Genomic DNA, 14,691 nt, shown 5'->3' with positions numbered 1-14,691 from the left:
CACTCACTTTTACATCTCTCAAGCACACCTCTACAAGTAGACTAAACCCACCTTATATAGAGGTGTTTACAAGTCTCTCTCTCACTCTCTATCTCTCATGTGTCACAAGGCTAATACTCCACATGCAAGTGGGTTTTACAAAAGTCAAACATTACAAAGTCATTCAAGGAAAACTTTGTACCCCAATATTATCCCCCTCAAAGTTAGGAATGAATGACCCACTTCAAATTTTCCAAAATCGAGCAACTACGCGATCCGAGCCTCAAGGGTGACACATGTCGAAACGAACTTCAATCTTCAATTCTTCCATGATTCTTCAATTTGGGCTCTAGGATGTGAAACCGTACAAACCGAGCATCAACGAATGATCACGAGTGTAACATCCCAAAATTTAAGGCCAAAAATTTCGCTTGAATTAATTAAAAACCACTTAGTAAATCTCGCTCAAACATTTAAAAACATTCCTAATAAGACAGTTATCAGAGTTTTAATCCCAAAGATCATCTATTGCGGAAAACGTAGTGTGATGCGCTGCGATCGCCCCGAGCTCCTTCCTTGGAACAACATTAGTACCTAAAACAAATAGTTGAAAGTCGTAAGCACGAAGCTTAGTGAGTTCCCCAGATACCACATACCATACATATCAACTGATCCATACATGCCATACGTAACCATGAGCCATACATAATAAACATATCCATAATCAAGTAAGGTGCTATGTGCCAAACATAGTCTTGCTGTTATGCCACGGGCCGCACGTGGTCTTCCTTGTCAGCCTGGGGCCACTCCCTGGGTCTTACAGACAAGTGCCAAGGGCCACCCCCTGGTCTTCCATGCAAGCATCACAAGACAACTATACATACTACTCTACTAGGCTACTCAGCATACGGTGTGCCAGGAGCCATCTCCTGGTCTTTCATACATAACAGCATACAGTATGCCAGGAGCCAACCCCTGGTCTTTCATACATATTGCCTAGGGCTAACCCCCGGGTCTTCCTACCATACATAATAACATACTGTGTGTCAGGAGCCTCCTCCTGGTCTTTCATGCAAAATGCCTAGGGCTAACCCCCGGGTCTTCCTACTATACATAATAACATACTGTGTGCCAGGAGCCTCCTCCTGGCCTTTCATGCAAAATGCCTAGGGCTAACCCCCGGGTCTTCCTACCATACATAAACTAAATGGGTTGGCATTGTGGCCGTAGACCCATACAAACAGTGAGGAGACTCACCTTGAACGAAGCTGCTGATAGTCTACGTGGGAAATCTCTGTCTGCTGCTGCTCCGGAAATCCACCGGCTATAATCCCCACAAAACACTTAATCAGAGTCTGATATCTATTCTGAGGGTAAAATGACAATTTTACCCCTGACCAAGTCCAAGCCACAAGTCAAAGTTAACTTCCAGTTGACCCGACTCGCCGAGTTGGGTCGCCAACTCGTCGAGTCCTTATCTCTTCAACTGTCCCCATCCACGACTCTACTCGTCGAGTTTAGCAACGACTCGACGAGTTCTCCTTCCAACACAACCCCAGATGAACCTTCATCCGACTCGCCGAGTTGTATGAACAACTCGTCGAGTCCATCTTCATCCTATGAGCACGTCCTGTCCTCGACTCGCCGAGTTGTATGAACAACTCGTCGAGTTTATCTTCAAGTGTTGGGAGATTGCCTTGGACTCGCCGAGTCGACTCATGCCCTCGCCGAGTCCTATGAACTCCAGGACTATGGCTTATCCCGATACGTTTGGTTCACTCTCCTGGACCCTCTAAAACCTTTCTTTCACTCAACTGGGTCTCTTAGACCATAACAGAAAAAGGGAAGTCAAGCCTCGGACTCGCCGAGTCCCAAGAACGACTCGTCGAGTCGATAAAGTCCCAAGTCTATTCCTTCGATTTCTGGTGTACAACTCTTGTCCAAATGATAGATCTAGGCCCCTAAACTCGATCTAGCACGTAAATTTATGAACTTTACGTGCATGCATGGGACTTTGAGCCAAAAAGTCTCTAAAAGAGGCTCTTAAGTTGCATGGGGGCTTCCATGTGTGCAAAAGCAGCCCTTTTCTGCCTTGTAACTCTTCCATGGGCCTAGATCCGAAGCCTCAATCCCCAACCATGCTTGCAATCATGGTTGGTTACCAAGAATGGCTTATAAAAGCCCTAAATCTCCCCAAAAAGGGATCTAACGAATAAATAAGCAAGGTACAGACTTTATACCTTTCAAACACTGCAAATGATGCACCAAACTCGAATCCTTCAGTCTCCTCTTGATCCTTCTATGTTCTTCCTTCTTCCTTGTGGTCAAAACCCACCAAAATCACTCAAAAGCCTTAGATCTTGCACCAAAACACTTAGGGTTTGGTATGGAGGGTTTCTGGGAGCATAAAGGGGCGATGGAGACTGTATAAGGTTGATTAAATAGGGTGCAAACCCTCATATTAGGGTTTTGTCCAGTCAAAGCCTACTCGTCGAGTCCAGGACCCGACTCGATGAGTCCCCTACTTAAATCCCGCGTCTCATCCCGCTTCTACTCGACGAGTTGGGCCTTCAACTCGCCGAGTCCCAGGCCAAAAATGCAAAATACTTAGATAAAATACATACCAGGAACCAGGCGCTACAACGAGCTTCTCAAACTCCAAATTGATCACCAAAAGTTGAGCATAAAGCACACCCTAAAAATCATCAATAAAACCAAACCCATTTCGAAAATAAATCATTTTCGAACTTCCAATTGCATCATTTCGTAAGCTTCAAAAATTCAAGGTCACTTCGGTCTTCAAATCCGCGTAATATGAAAAATTCAAGTTCGAAATTCGGAATTTTTCGTGTCAAAACTCCCCCTTAACATGTGGCATAAACTTTGTGCTTCAATCCGGAAAATCCAAAAAATATATTCAATTTTTAGCTTTGTTCACGGATCGCCTTTGACAAAATTTCTCAAAAATGGGTAGAAATTGTCAATTTCAAAATTCGGCAGTGACCCGGTGCGCCCAAAACAGCAAAATATGCAAAACTCTCCCCCTTTTCCAAAGCTGGGTAGAAAGCATCAATTTGCACAAACTGCAGGGGCTTGAAATGCATTTTCTTCAATTTTCAGCAAAAACAGTCCTTTTTCGAATTTGGGTATGAACCGCCAAACATTCGAAGCCTCAGGAACTATTTTCGAAAATTCTGTCTTTGTGCACCAAACATACGAAGAGTTGTCCCAAACATTTGAAGCTTCAGAAAATTTTTGAATTTGGGTGAAAAGTGTCAAACATTCGAAACTTCAATTAATTCTCTAAGTGCCAAATTTTCGAAGGTTCAGGGGATGTTTTCGAAAATTCTGCTTTTTGATCAAAACATACGAAATGTTGATCATTCATACGAAGCCTTTTTCCATTTGTCAACCATTCGAAACTTGAGGGGCTACATTCGAAAATTTTGCTTTTCCATTCCAAACATACGAAACTTTGCGTCCAAACATACGAAAATTTTGCCATTCTTACGAAATTGTCATGTGACAAACATGCGAATCTTCAAGGACCATTTTCGAAACATTTCTTTCTTCTTTCCAATTCATACGAAAAATTCACAATTCGTACGAATCCAGTTGTTCATATGAACGAAACTTTTCCAGCCATTGTTCACTTCGTACGAAATCATCCATTCGTACGAAACTTCATCCAAACACACGAAATTTTTCACACGAAATCGAAGCGTAACGAAGCCTCTTAATGAACAGTAACCTCTTAATCATCCAACCTTTGAATCATAACTTCGTTCTTACAGCTTTTCGTTTGAAAGAACAACACATTTCGTTCATTCAACAATAGCTCAACATCAAGGCTTCGTACGAAATCAAACACCCATTTTCGTTAATTGATTCATACTCAGTTAAGTTTAGATTTCCAACCCAGTCGATCATTTGTTCATAATCAAAATTTCTTTCGTTAGTCATTAAACCCAAATTTTCGTTCGTTCTTCCCAAACCCAAAGCAAATACCCTTCGAATCGATCAACCCCAAAATCAGACTTCGTTTCTTCAAGCAATAACTCAAAATCGTTATCACAATCCAAACAACAACCATACAGGAACCCTTCGTTCAATCAGAGCATCCTTCGTACGTTAACCCAGTTCTTTGTTCTTTGAATCCAAATTATCCCAGTCGACATCGACATCTAAACAACGTCGAGCTCCCGACTCCAAATCAACAGATCCCAAATCAAAACCAAAAGACTTGACTCATAAGATCGATACCAAATCATCGCCTTCGAAATCAAATCAATTTCCCAGTTCGTTCCAAAACTATCGATTCCCAACTCCAAAATCATCAATCATCGTTCTGAATCATCATTAATCGAACTTCAAGACTTCGATTATTGATCAACATCTATAAACGACTCCAAGATTTCTCTTTTTAACAATCAAGAAATCAAATTTTGAGATCATCGTTACGAGTTCTAGACTCAAGAACACAAGATATACCCTGCTGTTGACATCGGCTTCAAATCAACGAAATCACAAGCTTGTCAAAAGTTAAAATCGTCTACAACAACTTTGAATCAAATAAGACTCGTATTTGATCAACGATCTACTAACTCAAATCGATTACAACTCAGATTGAGTTTTGATTCAATCGATTTTGACTTTTAGTAATCACTTCAATTCCAAGATTGATGAGTAGAGAAGTAACATGAAAACATTGATTATCAAACCATTAAAACATTGAATCCCAAGAATTTGATTTTAACTATTAGCTTATGATGCAGATGAAGAAAAATCGAACAATAACGATGATTCAACGATAAGAACCGAACAGAATCAGTTTCACTTTTTAATATGGGCTCAAAATCGGATGAGCAGTAACAGACTTAGAGGTTGGGCTCAAGTTGGATTTGATTGGGCTTAAGAATTTTAATCATGAACAGTAAGATTGGAATGAACCTTGATCAACAAAAAAAAAAATTATTGGATCACAGTAAGTGGGTTTTTCAAAGAAAATTTGATCCAACGAGTCAAACGATCATGAATCAAGAACGCAACGCACGATTTAATGTGATTAAGAGAGATCATAGAGAGAGAATCACAAAAATTGCTTCAAATTGTGACAAAAGTTGCCAAACCGAGAATCGTTCTTCAAAAATCACGTTGATCTTGAAGACCCGCTCTGATACCAATTGTAGTGACATAAGAACATGGTTTGGCATGCGGAATTAAAGATTGCACAATGAACATGGTGATTTGGGTGTTCAAGAGATGTATTGATTATGTATGGTGTTACACAAAAAGGATCTAGATCTAGACTACATAAATAACACACACTTACACACTCACTTTTACATCTCTCAAACACACCTCTACAAGTGGACTAAACCCACCTTATATAGATGTGTTTACAAGTCTCTCTCACTCTCTATCTCTCATGTGTCATAAGGCTAATACTCCACATGCAAGTGGGTTTTACAAAAGTCAAACATTACAAAGTCATTAAAGGAAACTTCGTACCCCAACACAAATCAAGCGTTTTTATAGTCTAAACTTAACTATAAATCTTAATCTACATGTAGGAAAAAGATTCAGGTCAAAACAAGTTAAATTGAGTGAGTTATGCACATTTGAACAACAAAGTCAGATTACATTTAATTGCTGAAACATAAATTTTTTTTTGATTTGACACCCTTCCTTGCGGGGCTTGTAACTCATTCAATTTTTAACCAAATCAAGTGTTTTTATAGTCTAAACTTAACTACAAATCCTAATATACATGTAGGAAAAAGATTCAGGTCAAAACAAGTTAAATTGAGTGAGTTATGCACATTTGAACAACAAAGTCAGATTACATTTAATTGCTGAAACATAAAAAAAAATTCTGATTTGACACCCTTCCTTGCGGGGTTTGTAACTCATTCAATTTTCAACAAAATCAAGCGTTTTTATAGTCTAAACTTAACTACAAATCATATTACATGTTGGACAAAGATTCAGGTCAAAAAAAGTTAAATTGAGTGAGTTATGCAACTTTCAAAATTTGAGTGATTTATCCGGTCCGGTTCCCGGTTTTGGGCCAGTTCCAACGACCGGTTCTTACCGGGTCCCAGTTCCAAAAATTGATGAAATTATAGTATCGGTCCCGGCCCGACCGGTTCCATTGGGTTCCGGTTCCGGGACCGGTTCCCCGGTCCATATGCTCATCCCTAGTGGTGGGGTATGGGCGGTGGTCGTAGTGGTGGTGCGATGGTTAGATACAACGGTGATGGAAGCCAAAGCAGATATCCAAAAACCCTTGCTCGAAAGTCCACCTTCTAAAAATCTAATGATTCAAGCCATTTTTACACCATATCCACCTTCCAGAACTCTAAATCATACCTGGAGGCTGAATCAAAACTTCACCAAAATGAAAACTATACCTTTGTTAATCAACAATATCACCAAAATATACGACATCGTAGTCCTGCAAAACAATACAATTTATCATTTATATGATCAGTTTAAATCAACAAAAATAATGTATGGCAAGAAAAACACAAATATTTCCAACATATAAAAAATAGCATCCTCGTTCTTATAGCCATGGGATTTTATTGGACCTTTTTGCAAACACTATTAAATGAGAACTACGATCCACCAGCCCACCTTCATGCCTACTTCTTCCCTGTTCGCCTTGGAGACTGCCTGACTATGTTCTGTTGTTTCACATTAACCCATGTTGAGGGATGACTTGTGAAGACTCCACCATAATTCTCATTTTTTACTGCTATTTCCCAGCTTGACATCAGGAGCCAACTGATCTTGTAGTCGGATTTGCATACCATCAAAATCAATGTGGAGCAATACTACTCAATGTCACCTTAAAACATCTCCTTGAACAAATCCTTTGGCACCTCAAAAATCATCTTTACATTTTCTTGACAACACCAAAAAGAATTTTTTAAATCATTGTAATTTATAATGATTTGGAAAAAAAAACTCAGAAAATATACAGCTTTACATCGGGTTTGTTTTGATTCATTATTGCTGCTACTTTACTTAAGACATCTGCCATTCCCTGCATAAAAAAAAAACAAATTATGGTCATAAAGATCATTTTAGAAGGAGATTAGGGTGATTGCATTTGCAAGAAGGAATGGAAAAAATTACATCTTCAGAGATCCGTTATTATCCTTGTTAGAAACAATAAAAACCAAACAAATAACTTTGTGAGGAAATACATCAAACACCTTATGTGCAAACACCTTAAGTCCTAAACCATTTGTGTATATGTGTATGGGTAGACAGCAAAAATAGAGAAATCTACGTCAGGTGTATATAAATTCACGATTCTTACCTTCTCACTGATCTCGAAAGGGAGTAATGACTTTTTGAAAAAATATTCAGAACTAATAAAACTCAAAAAAATTGAAAATCATGAACCAGTAACAAAAAAACTGGAGTAGAGAAAGATGGTACCTAAAGACAGAAAGGGGACTCTCGTGGTTGTTACTAATGTCGGTGAAATAACACAATATGCACCTACGAGGGTTGTGGAGGTCATGAAGATGGAAAACGAAGTGGTGTGTGGCTGTTCGTTATGCTTGTGCGTACGTATAACGAGATAGAGATGGTGAATGGTGAAGTGTATGCATAGATTATGTATGGTGGGTAAATTGCAACGATTGTGAAGTATGAATGGTGGTTCATTTTTCGGGGGCATACCGACCGGTGATGGAAAAGAAAAAGGGCGATGGAGTTGTAGCCTTATGTAGGGTTTTGTGGTGGTGAGCGTTTGGGTGGTGAACGTTTCAACTTCAAGTCAATTTCTAGGATGAAGAGAGGGTGAATCCTTGGGCTATGAGGGAACATGGGCATATCATATTTAAACTGTTAAATGGAGGCACAGGGAGCAGACAAAATCAATGAATAGTTACAACTTACAACCCTAATGTGACAGGGGAAACATTCAACTTCTGCAAAAAATAAGGAAACAACCGATATACCAGTCCGAGATAGGGGCGGGTTAAGCAGCAGAGAATGCAACATGCTAAATGCTTATTAAGGTATATATATATATATATATATATATATATATATATATATATATATATATATATATATATATAATAGGTTAAAACCCGTTGAAATCCAGGTTCAAAATTTGAAATAGAATTATAATTTTGATTTTGATATTCTAATAAAAAAAGATATCAAAGTTTACAAAAAATGAAGAATAGTAATATTGTAATTAACATGAATAAATATTATAAATTAATTAATTAATATGATGTATGAAGTATGATTTATGAAAAGTAAATAAAAGATGGTACAAAAACAATGTTTATAAATTCTGGAAAACTACCTTATAAACAACATTGGAAGTTTGATTTGTCAGATTACCATCCTTATCTAAAATTATCAATTTTAATCCCTCTCTGCTTTGAACTCTAGATAAGGCAACATACAATTAGTCATGTGAAAACACGGGATGTTTGAGAAATAATAACTTTCTCTCCAAACGGAATATCTGAGTTGCTAGAATCTTCAGACCTGAATACATCTTTCAATGTGATATTAATTGGAAAAAAAATAGCGATGATATATAAATTTATTAGAAAGTGGTTGAAAGTAAATTTTGAAAAAAAAAAAGTTATTACCATTTGAAATGTTAGATAACGGAGTTTTAACATTTATATATAAAGGAGATAATTGTAGGGGTGTATTTTGGTTTCCACGTGATTTATAGGAATTGACATTTTCATTTTGATGAACAACGCCTTTTGATTGATCTGTCAAAAAAAAAAAAAACTTGTTATAAAATTCGAGGACATACATTATAAAATAAAATTAGAATGTAAAACTTTATATTATTACAGGGAATAATATAAAATGATGACAATGTATGTATTTTTTATATAGGTAAATGAAGTGAAAATATTGAAAAAAAAAGTAAATTACATGTTTTTCAAAACATTTGAAGATGGATCGAGAAGATTGGATTTTCTTTTCATTTTCTTGGATTTCTTGTTATCCATGTATAATTTTCTTTGTCTTCTTTTCTCTCTTGTATGCAAATAGTACATATTATGGTTTGTTTATGCATAAGGAATAAAAATATATCTTATAAAATGTATAAGAGTGTAAATAATTGTGTTGATATAAAATTTAAAATAATAAATAATTGAAAGTTGGTTAACATTAAATTTTTTCGTAATAATATATAATCAATAATAATAGTGAAGAAAGAAATGTACCTTTGTAACAAATATTACAGATGATGAATCTTCAACGGTCGATGAAGTAGGCAATGTATTTGCTTTTTCTTCTTATGTCAATATATCATCATATTTTGATATTATTAAATGATTTATTTAGAGCTTAAAAAATTTGTAACAAAAATTTTAAAGTAAAAACTTACCGTTGTAAGCTGCCGTAATAACATTTGTAGCGCTTGAATTTTGTTGGAGTGATGTAGTAGACAAATTAATGTTATTTATATTATCTAAATAAACTGTTTAATTTTCTATTCTTTTTAGAATTAAACGACTTCATGATATGTGTGCAATATGAACAAATAACAACAATTACTTTATAAGATAAGATGATAAACAATAAAGAATATGATTAAATTAAAGAAAATAAAATATAAAGTAACATTATTATGCTAATATTTGACATATAATTGCAATTTGTTTTATACAGATATGATTACATTTGAATATTTTTTATTTTATTATATACCCTAATATAAAAAATATATTTATCCTATAGTTATATACCATTGATAAAATAAAATATGAACAAATAATATTTATATTAAACACAATATTTATATTAAACGCATCTTCATTTTTGTCTTAAAATGGAACCTTAAATTGAGAAGATATATATTTCATTATTTCTATTATAAATTTTATTTTTGTTTATAAATTTCAATTATAGAAATGTAGCTTTAGTATTGTTGGTATAGACAAATTATACATATTGTAGTTACAGACATGTTATACATATTGGGAAAAGTAATCGCACCCCCTCCCCCAACCTAACTTTACCCACCTAAATTTTGAGGTATGAGAAATGGGAAGAAGGGTATTTTGAAATACCATATTATTGCCCTAACCAAATCGATATCATCCAACACCGATAGACAAATCGTTATGATCCACCGCCGATAACTGTAAGTAGGGTTCATCCATGTGTTAAATTTCTAAGATTTTGTTCTCCTCCATCGATTTGTTATACGTATGCCATTAACCTAAGTCGATTACATGTATACGCTCCATATTCATTTGTTTTGTTCTTCTATCTTTTCTCTAGTTCTATGTATCGATTTTTTTGAAGATTTGGATTGAATAAAAAAAGAAGCACATAAGTAATGCAATCAGTTATTGAAAATGAGGAGCGAATCAATTTCTGAACGTCATAAAAAGACGTATGATTGAACGTAAAAATATGGTAATTGTTCTTCCTTTTTTTTTGACAGAAAATAGATTAAAATCAAAAGAAACTTACTTGTTTATTTTGCAGGAAAATGGATGGAGAAGGATGCTACACGAGTAGCAGACATATAGAAAGCAAAGGAAAAAAAACGTCGATGTGTTTGGAATAAATTTTTGGCTATTTGGAAGATTTTTCAGCAAGCAAATATTCAAAATTTGAAATTTGAATATGCGTTTTTTCAGGTGAGTATTCATATAAAATATTTATGTCCTTAATTAAAACAACAAAAAATAGTTTTTTATTTATGTTTCCAATCTGCATAATCTTTTTTATTGATTTAATACAGTTACATACTAAATTGTTAGGCTATTACGATTTCACCACCTAGAATATGTATATTTGTATAATAATATATTATCTTGTTAGTATTTCATGAACCCAATCAATAACACTTGTGCTTTGATAAAGAGCTGCAACATACACATTATTGTACTTTGAAATTTATCTTATTAAGACATTGTACTTTTAAAATTTTACCCAATTTACACATTTACCCTTTTGTCTAATTTTAACTAAATCTGCTATCGACATGTAATTCCCAATTTACACATTTACAGTTTCGTCCTCGTGATATTTCAAAAGTTATGGTTTGCATGTAGATATTTCATTTGTTGCACAAGTGGTTGGTAAAGTGTAGTTTTGTTGTAATGTTTTTCCCTGGAACTGATGCTGTTAAAATATGTCTGTGAAGTTCAATTGAAATGACTATTTTGTCCCCATCTTTTTCTCCATCATCCTCTAAACCTAAAATTCCTCAATCTCTATCTCCATCTTATCTTAAACTCTAATCAAACCAAAACAAAAATATTAAACTAAAACTAAAACAAAATTAAGATCCAGGGTACCAACAAATTGGAAAAAAACCATGGATGTAGATTTTGTTTTAATTTTTTGGGTTTTGATTGAATTTTGTTTGCCTTTTCTGTTTTAAGATGAAGGAGATTAAGAAGATGAAGATAAGGGTAAAAAGTCATCTTACTTAAAACAAAACAGTCATTTTATTTAAACATTTTTTTTACAATGTAAATATTGGACCAATAGTGTATTATTTTTTATATTACAAAAATCTCCCATGTCTAAGATCTTAAACAGGGATGATTCATGTAAAACGATTTTATGACACATAGACCATTCCTTTAAAACTATAGCAATGTTCTTTGAAATAGGGACATTCTCTTCACAATACCATTATTTTTTCATTAACATATTGATTTGAATCAACCATTATAAAGTTTCACACAAATCATCTAACTTTGTAAATTAATAACTCTTTGAAAATATTGATTAATGATTATGTTTTTAAACATTGCAAAAAAGTAAGTTTGATTGTTAATTATTTGTGGTTTTTTTCTTATACACAATATTTTGATAATATTTGTAAGAAGTTTTTTCTTTCTCAAAGGGTTTGAGTGATCTCCCTCCGATGTCATTATTTATCATGAAAGATGAATCACAAACTTTTTGTTGTTTTCTTTTCTTTTTGTTTTTTTAATGGAAAGATTAGGTTCAAATTTCAACCGTGATCAAGGGTATTTTGGTCATTTAATAAAAAAGAGTAATGAAATTGAAACCACCCGCCCTCATGAATGGTTAAAGTCCATGAAATTTGAAATTTGAAGGAATTTGACAGAGTTGCTTTCTGTCCAAAATTTCAACCAAATGCACAATTGAACGAAATGTTGAAATCTAATTGCCTTGGAATCCACAATTCTAATTCTTGGCTGCGAAGGGATTACTAACATGTCATGAAATGGAATTTGGAATTCCAACTCTGTTGGAATCCGCGATTCCATTACTTACCTGCTGTTCGTCAACATCATGAAATGGAATTTCAAATTCCAACTCTATTGGAATCCGCGGTTCCATTTCTAACCTGCGGTTTCTAACATGTCTTCAAGTTTTTAAGGACAAAACTGATGAAACAGAAAAATCGTGAACTATAAGCACATATTCAACAAAACAATTCAAATATAAACAGAAAAATCGTAAAGCACATAAAGAAAACTAAAAATCGACATACACAGAATGTGGATGAAATGGTTAACATGGTAATAAATCAGAATTCAAGAATGAAAAGTGGGTTGAAACCGATTAAGAATGTGGATGAAAAAAGAACATCTAAAAGGTAAAGAACAAAGTAGTTTTGCTGACCTGATGACTAATAGGTGACCTTTGAAATCGTATTGAATCCTATTGAATAATCCTATTGAATAAATCACGTTAATAGGAATCGTATTGACTTCTGAAATTGTGTTGAAATATATCATCTCTTCCTAAACTGATTGCCTGATTTTTAGGGATTGATATAAAATGTAATTTAAATTGATTACCTGATTTATTGGGATTGATTTGATATTCCATATTCCACCGAATTAAATTTGAAAGTTGCTGATTTATTTGCTGATTTACATATTTACTGATCCATGTTTCCTGTTTCCTTATGTACACTAATATTTTCGGAAATAGAAGGGCAAAGTGGGAACTTCACTTATAATATTTGAGCGGGAAAATGCAAGGGTGAGTGTCTAAGGGAATGCGAGGTGGCGATTTTAGTACTGTTTTATTAGTAGAGAAGATATATATATATATATATATATATATATATATATATTATTTACCATATAAGGTCTCTGACCGTCGCCTGGTAATCCTCGACTAGGTGGCAATAATAAATTTGACAATTTCTTTAGCAACTACTTAGGAAAAAACGAATATTAAATTTAAAAAAATATAACGGAAAACATTTTTTTTCTCAAAGTTGAACATAAAAGTTACAAGTAAGGTTGTAAACGAATTAAACGTTCGTGATTCGTTTGTGATCATTTATTTGTTCGGTTAAAAATAAATGAACAAACATGAATAAGTTTTTTCTCGTGTTTGTTCGGTTCGTTTACAGTCTTAAGTACGAAGGTTTTCATTTTACTATTGTAGTGAGTTCGAGAAAAAAATTATATATATATATATATATATATATATATATATATATATATATATATATATATATATATATATATATATATATATATATATATATATATATATATATAACAAACTTAGCTTTATCAAATATTAAATCAACTAAAAATATTTTTACAATACTAGTGTTATTTTTTTTTATGTATGTGAGCGATCTTGATGTGGGCCCTAGTGTGGAGGATCAGGTCTTTGCATTCTTAGAGGCCCATGATCGTGTGACTAAAGCGGCTTCACGAAAATGGCCATAATTTTGGCTACGAGGCTCCGTTTTGGGCCTATGCCTAAATGGGACTTACCCATTTTGAGTCTAGAAATCGCTTTCTAAATGCAGTTTTGAATAATTTTGTTATTTTTTCCATAATTTTTGGGTATTGTTTTTGGGTTTGTATTTGACCCATGGACCTTTAGGGTTCTGTTTTAATTTATGATTCTTATTTAGTTGTTGTTGATGTAATTTGCATGGTCGATGATCAGTTTTATGAACTTCCAATTTTCTCCCAAAATTATGTGTTAAACCAGATTTTGAAGCCAATTCCATGCTATTCGTAGAATCAACGTGGTTTTGAAGAGATTGTCATGGGTATGCTGTTAGAATCAACATGTTCACTCTTATTAACCTTTGTTATGTTTTGCACACTGCATCAAATCTTATTAATGATGTAATTTTTTTAGGTTAAGATGCAATTTTATTTGTTAATTTCATTACTAAAGTTAGGGTTGTGCATGGGTCGATTTGAGTCGGTTTTGGACCCAAACCTAACCCAACCCATAAATGGTCGGTTCTGGTTTTCAGAACCCAATAGGATCGGTTTCTGGTAGGTTTGGTTTCTCGCATTTTGGAGTCGGTTTTGGCGATTTTTCGGTTTCTTGGGTCCAACCCATACACTCACGGGGTAAACCCATGGGTTTTAGGTTTTAACCTATTTTCCATAAATGAAGCAAGAAGTTAAATACTTCAAAAAAACACCAAATTAAAGTTAAATACTTAAAAAACATGAGTCTTACAACCAAATAGTTTATTACAAGTTACAACCAAAGTATGAAATAGTCTATTACGACCAAAACACAATCAAAGTAGAACACACGAAGTCCGAAATAGTCGATTACAACCAAAACACAATAAAACTAAAACACAAAGTCTAGAATAGCCAATTACAACCAAAACATGAAACACGAATCTTCAATCCACATCCATTTAAATCTCTTCACCATTTCCCAATTCATCTACAAACCAAAAAACATTAGTATTGATTATTGAGT

The 14,691-nt window shown here is 34.1% G+C and overlaps 2 long non-coding RNA genes across 6 annotated transcripts; one reads left to right on the top strand and one right to left on the bottom strand.

The window, feature by feature from the left end:
* Positions 1-5,949: 5,949 nt before the first annotated feature.
* LOC145134801 (uncharacterized) lies at positions 5,950-7,822 on the bottom strand. 2 transcript variants are annotated; one of them, XR_013719353.1, is made up of 4 exons: positions 7,432-7,822; positions 6,974-7,030; positions 6,573-6,889; positions 5,950-6,436 (listed from the first exon to the last, which is right to left on the bottom strand). It is a non-coding gene; the product is annotated as an uncharacterized LOC145134801 (long non-coding RNA). The 2 variants fall into 2 exon arrangements; XR_013719352.1 differs by having other exon boundaries at positions 6,573-7,030.
* A 2,119-nt stretch (positions 7,823-9,941) lies between these two features.
* On the top strand, positions 9,942-13,329 carry LOC145128645 (uncharacterized). 4 transcript variants are annotated; one of them, XR_013717032.1, is made up of 4 exons: positions 9,942-10,132; positions 10,273-10,410; positions 10,483-10,637; positions 12,925-13,329. It is a non-coding gene; the product is annotated as an uncharacterized LOC145128645 (long non-coding RNA). The 4 variants fall into 4 exon arrangements; XR_013717030.1 differs by having other exon boundaries at positions 9,943-10,132; positions 12,922-13,329; XR_013717031.1 differs by lacking the exon at positions 12,925-13,329 and adding an exon at positions 11,388-11,643 and having other exon boundaries at positions 9,943-10,132.
* Positions 13,330-14,691: the final 1,362 nt, after the last annotated feature.

Source organism: Lactuca virosa, chromosome 8 (genome assembly GCF_052849685.1).
Source record: "Lactuca virosa cultivar CGN04683 chromosome 8, Lactuca_virosa_CGN04683_v6, whole genome shotgun sequence".
Lineage (NCBI taxonomy): Eukaryota > Viridiplantae > Streptophyta > Magnoliopsida > Asterales > Asteraceae > Lactuca > Lactuca virosa.
This window is presented reverse-complemented; position numbering and strand designations above follow the sequence as displayed.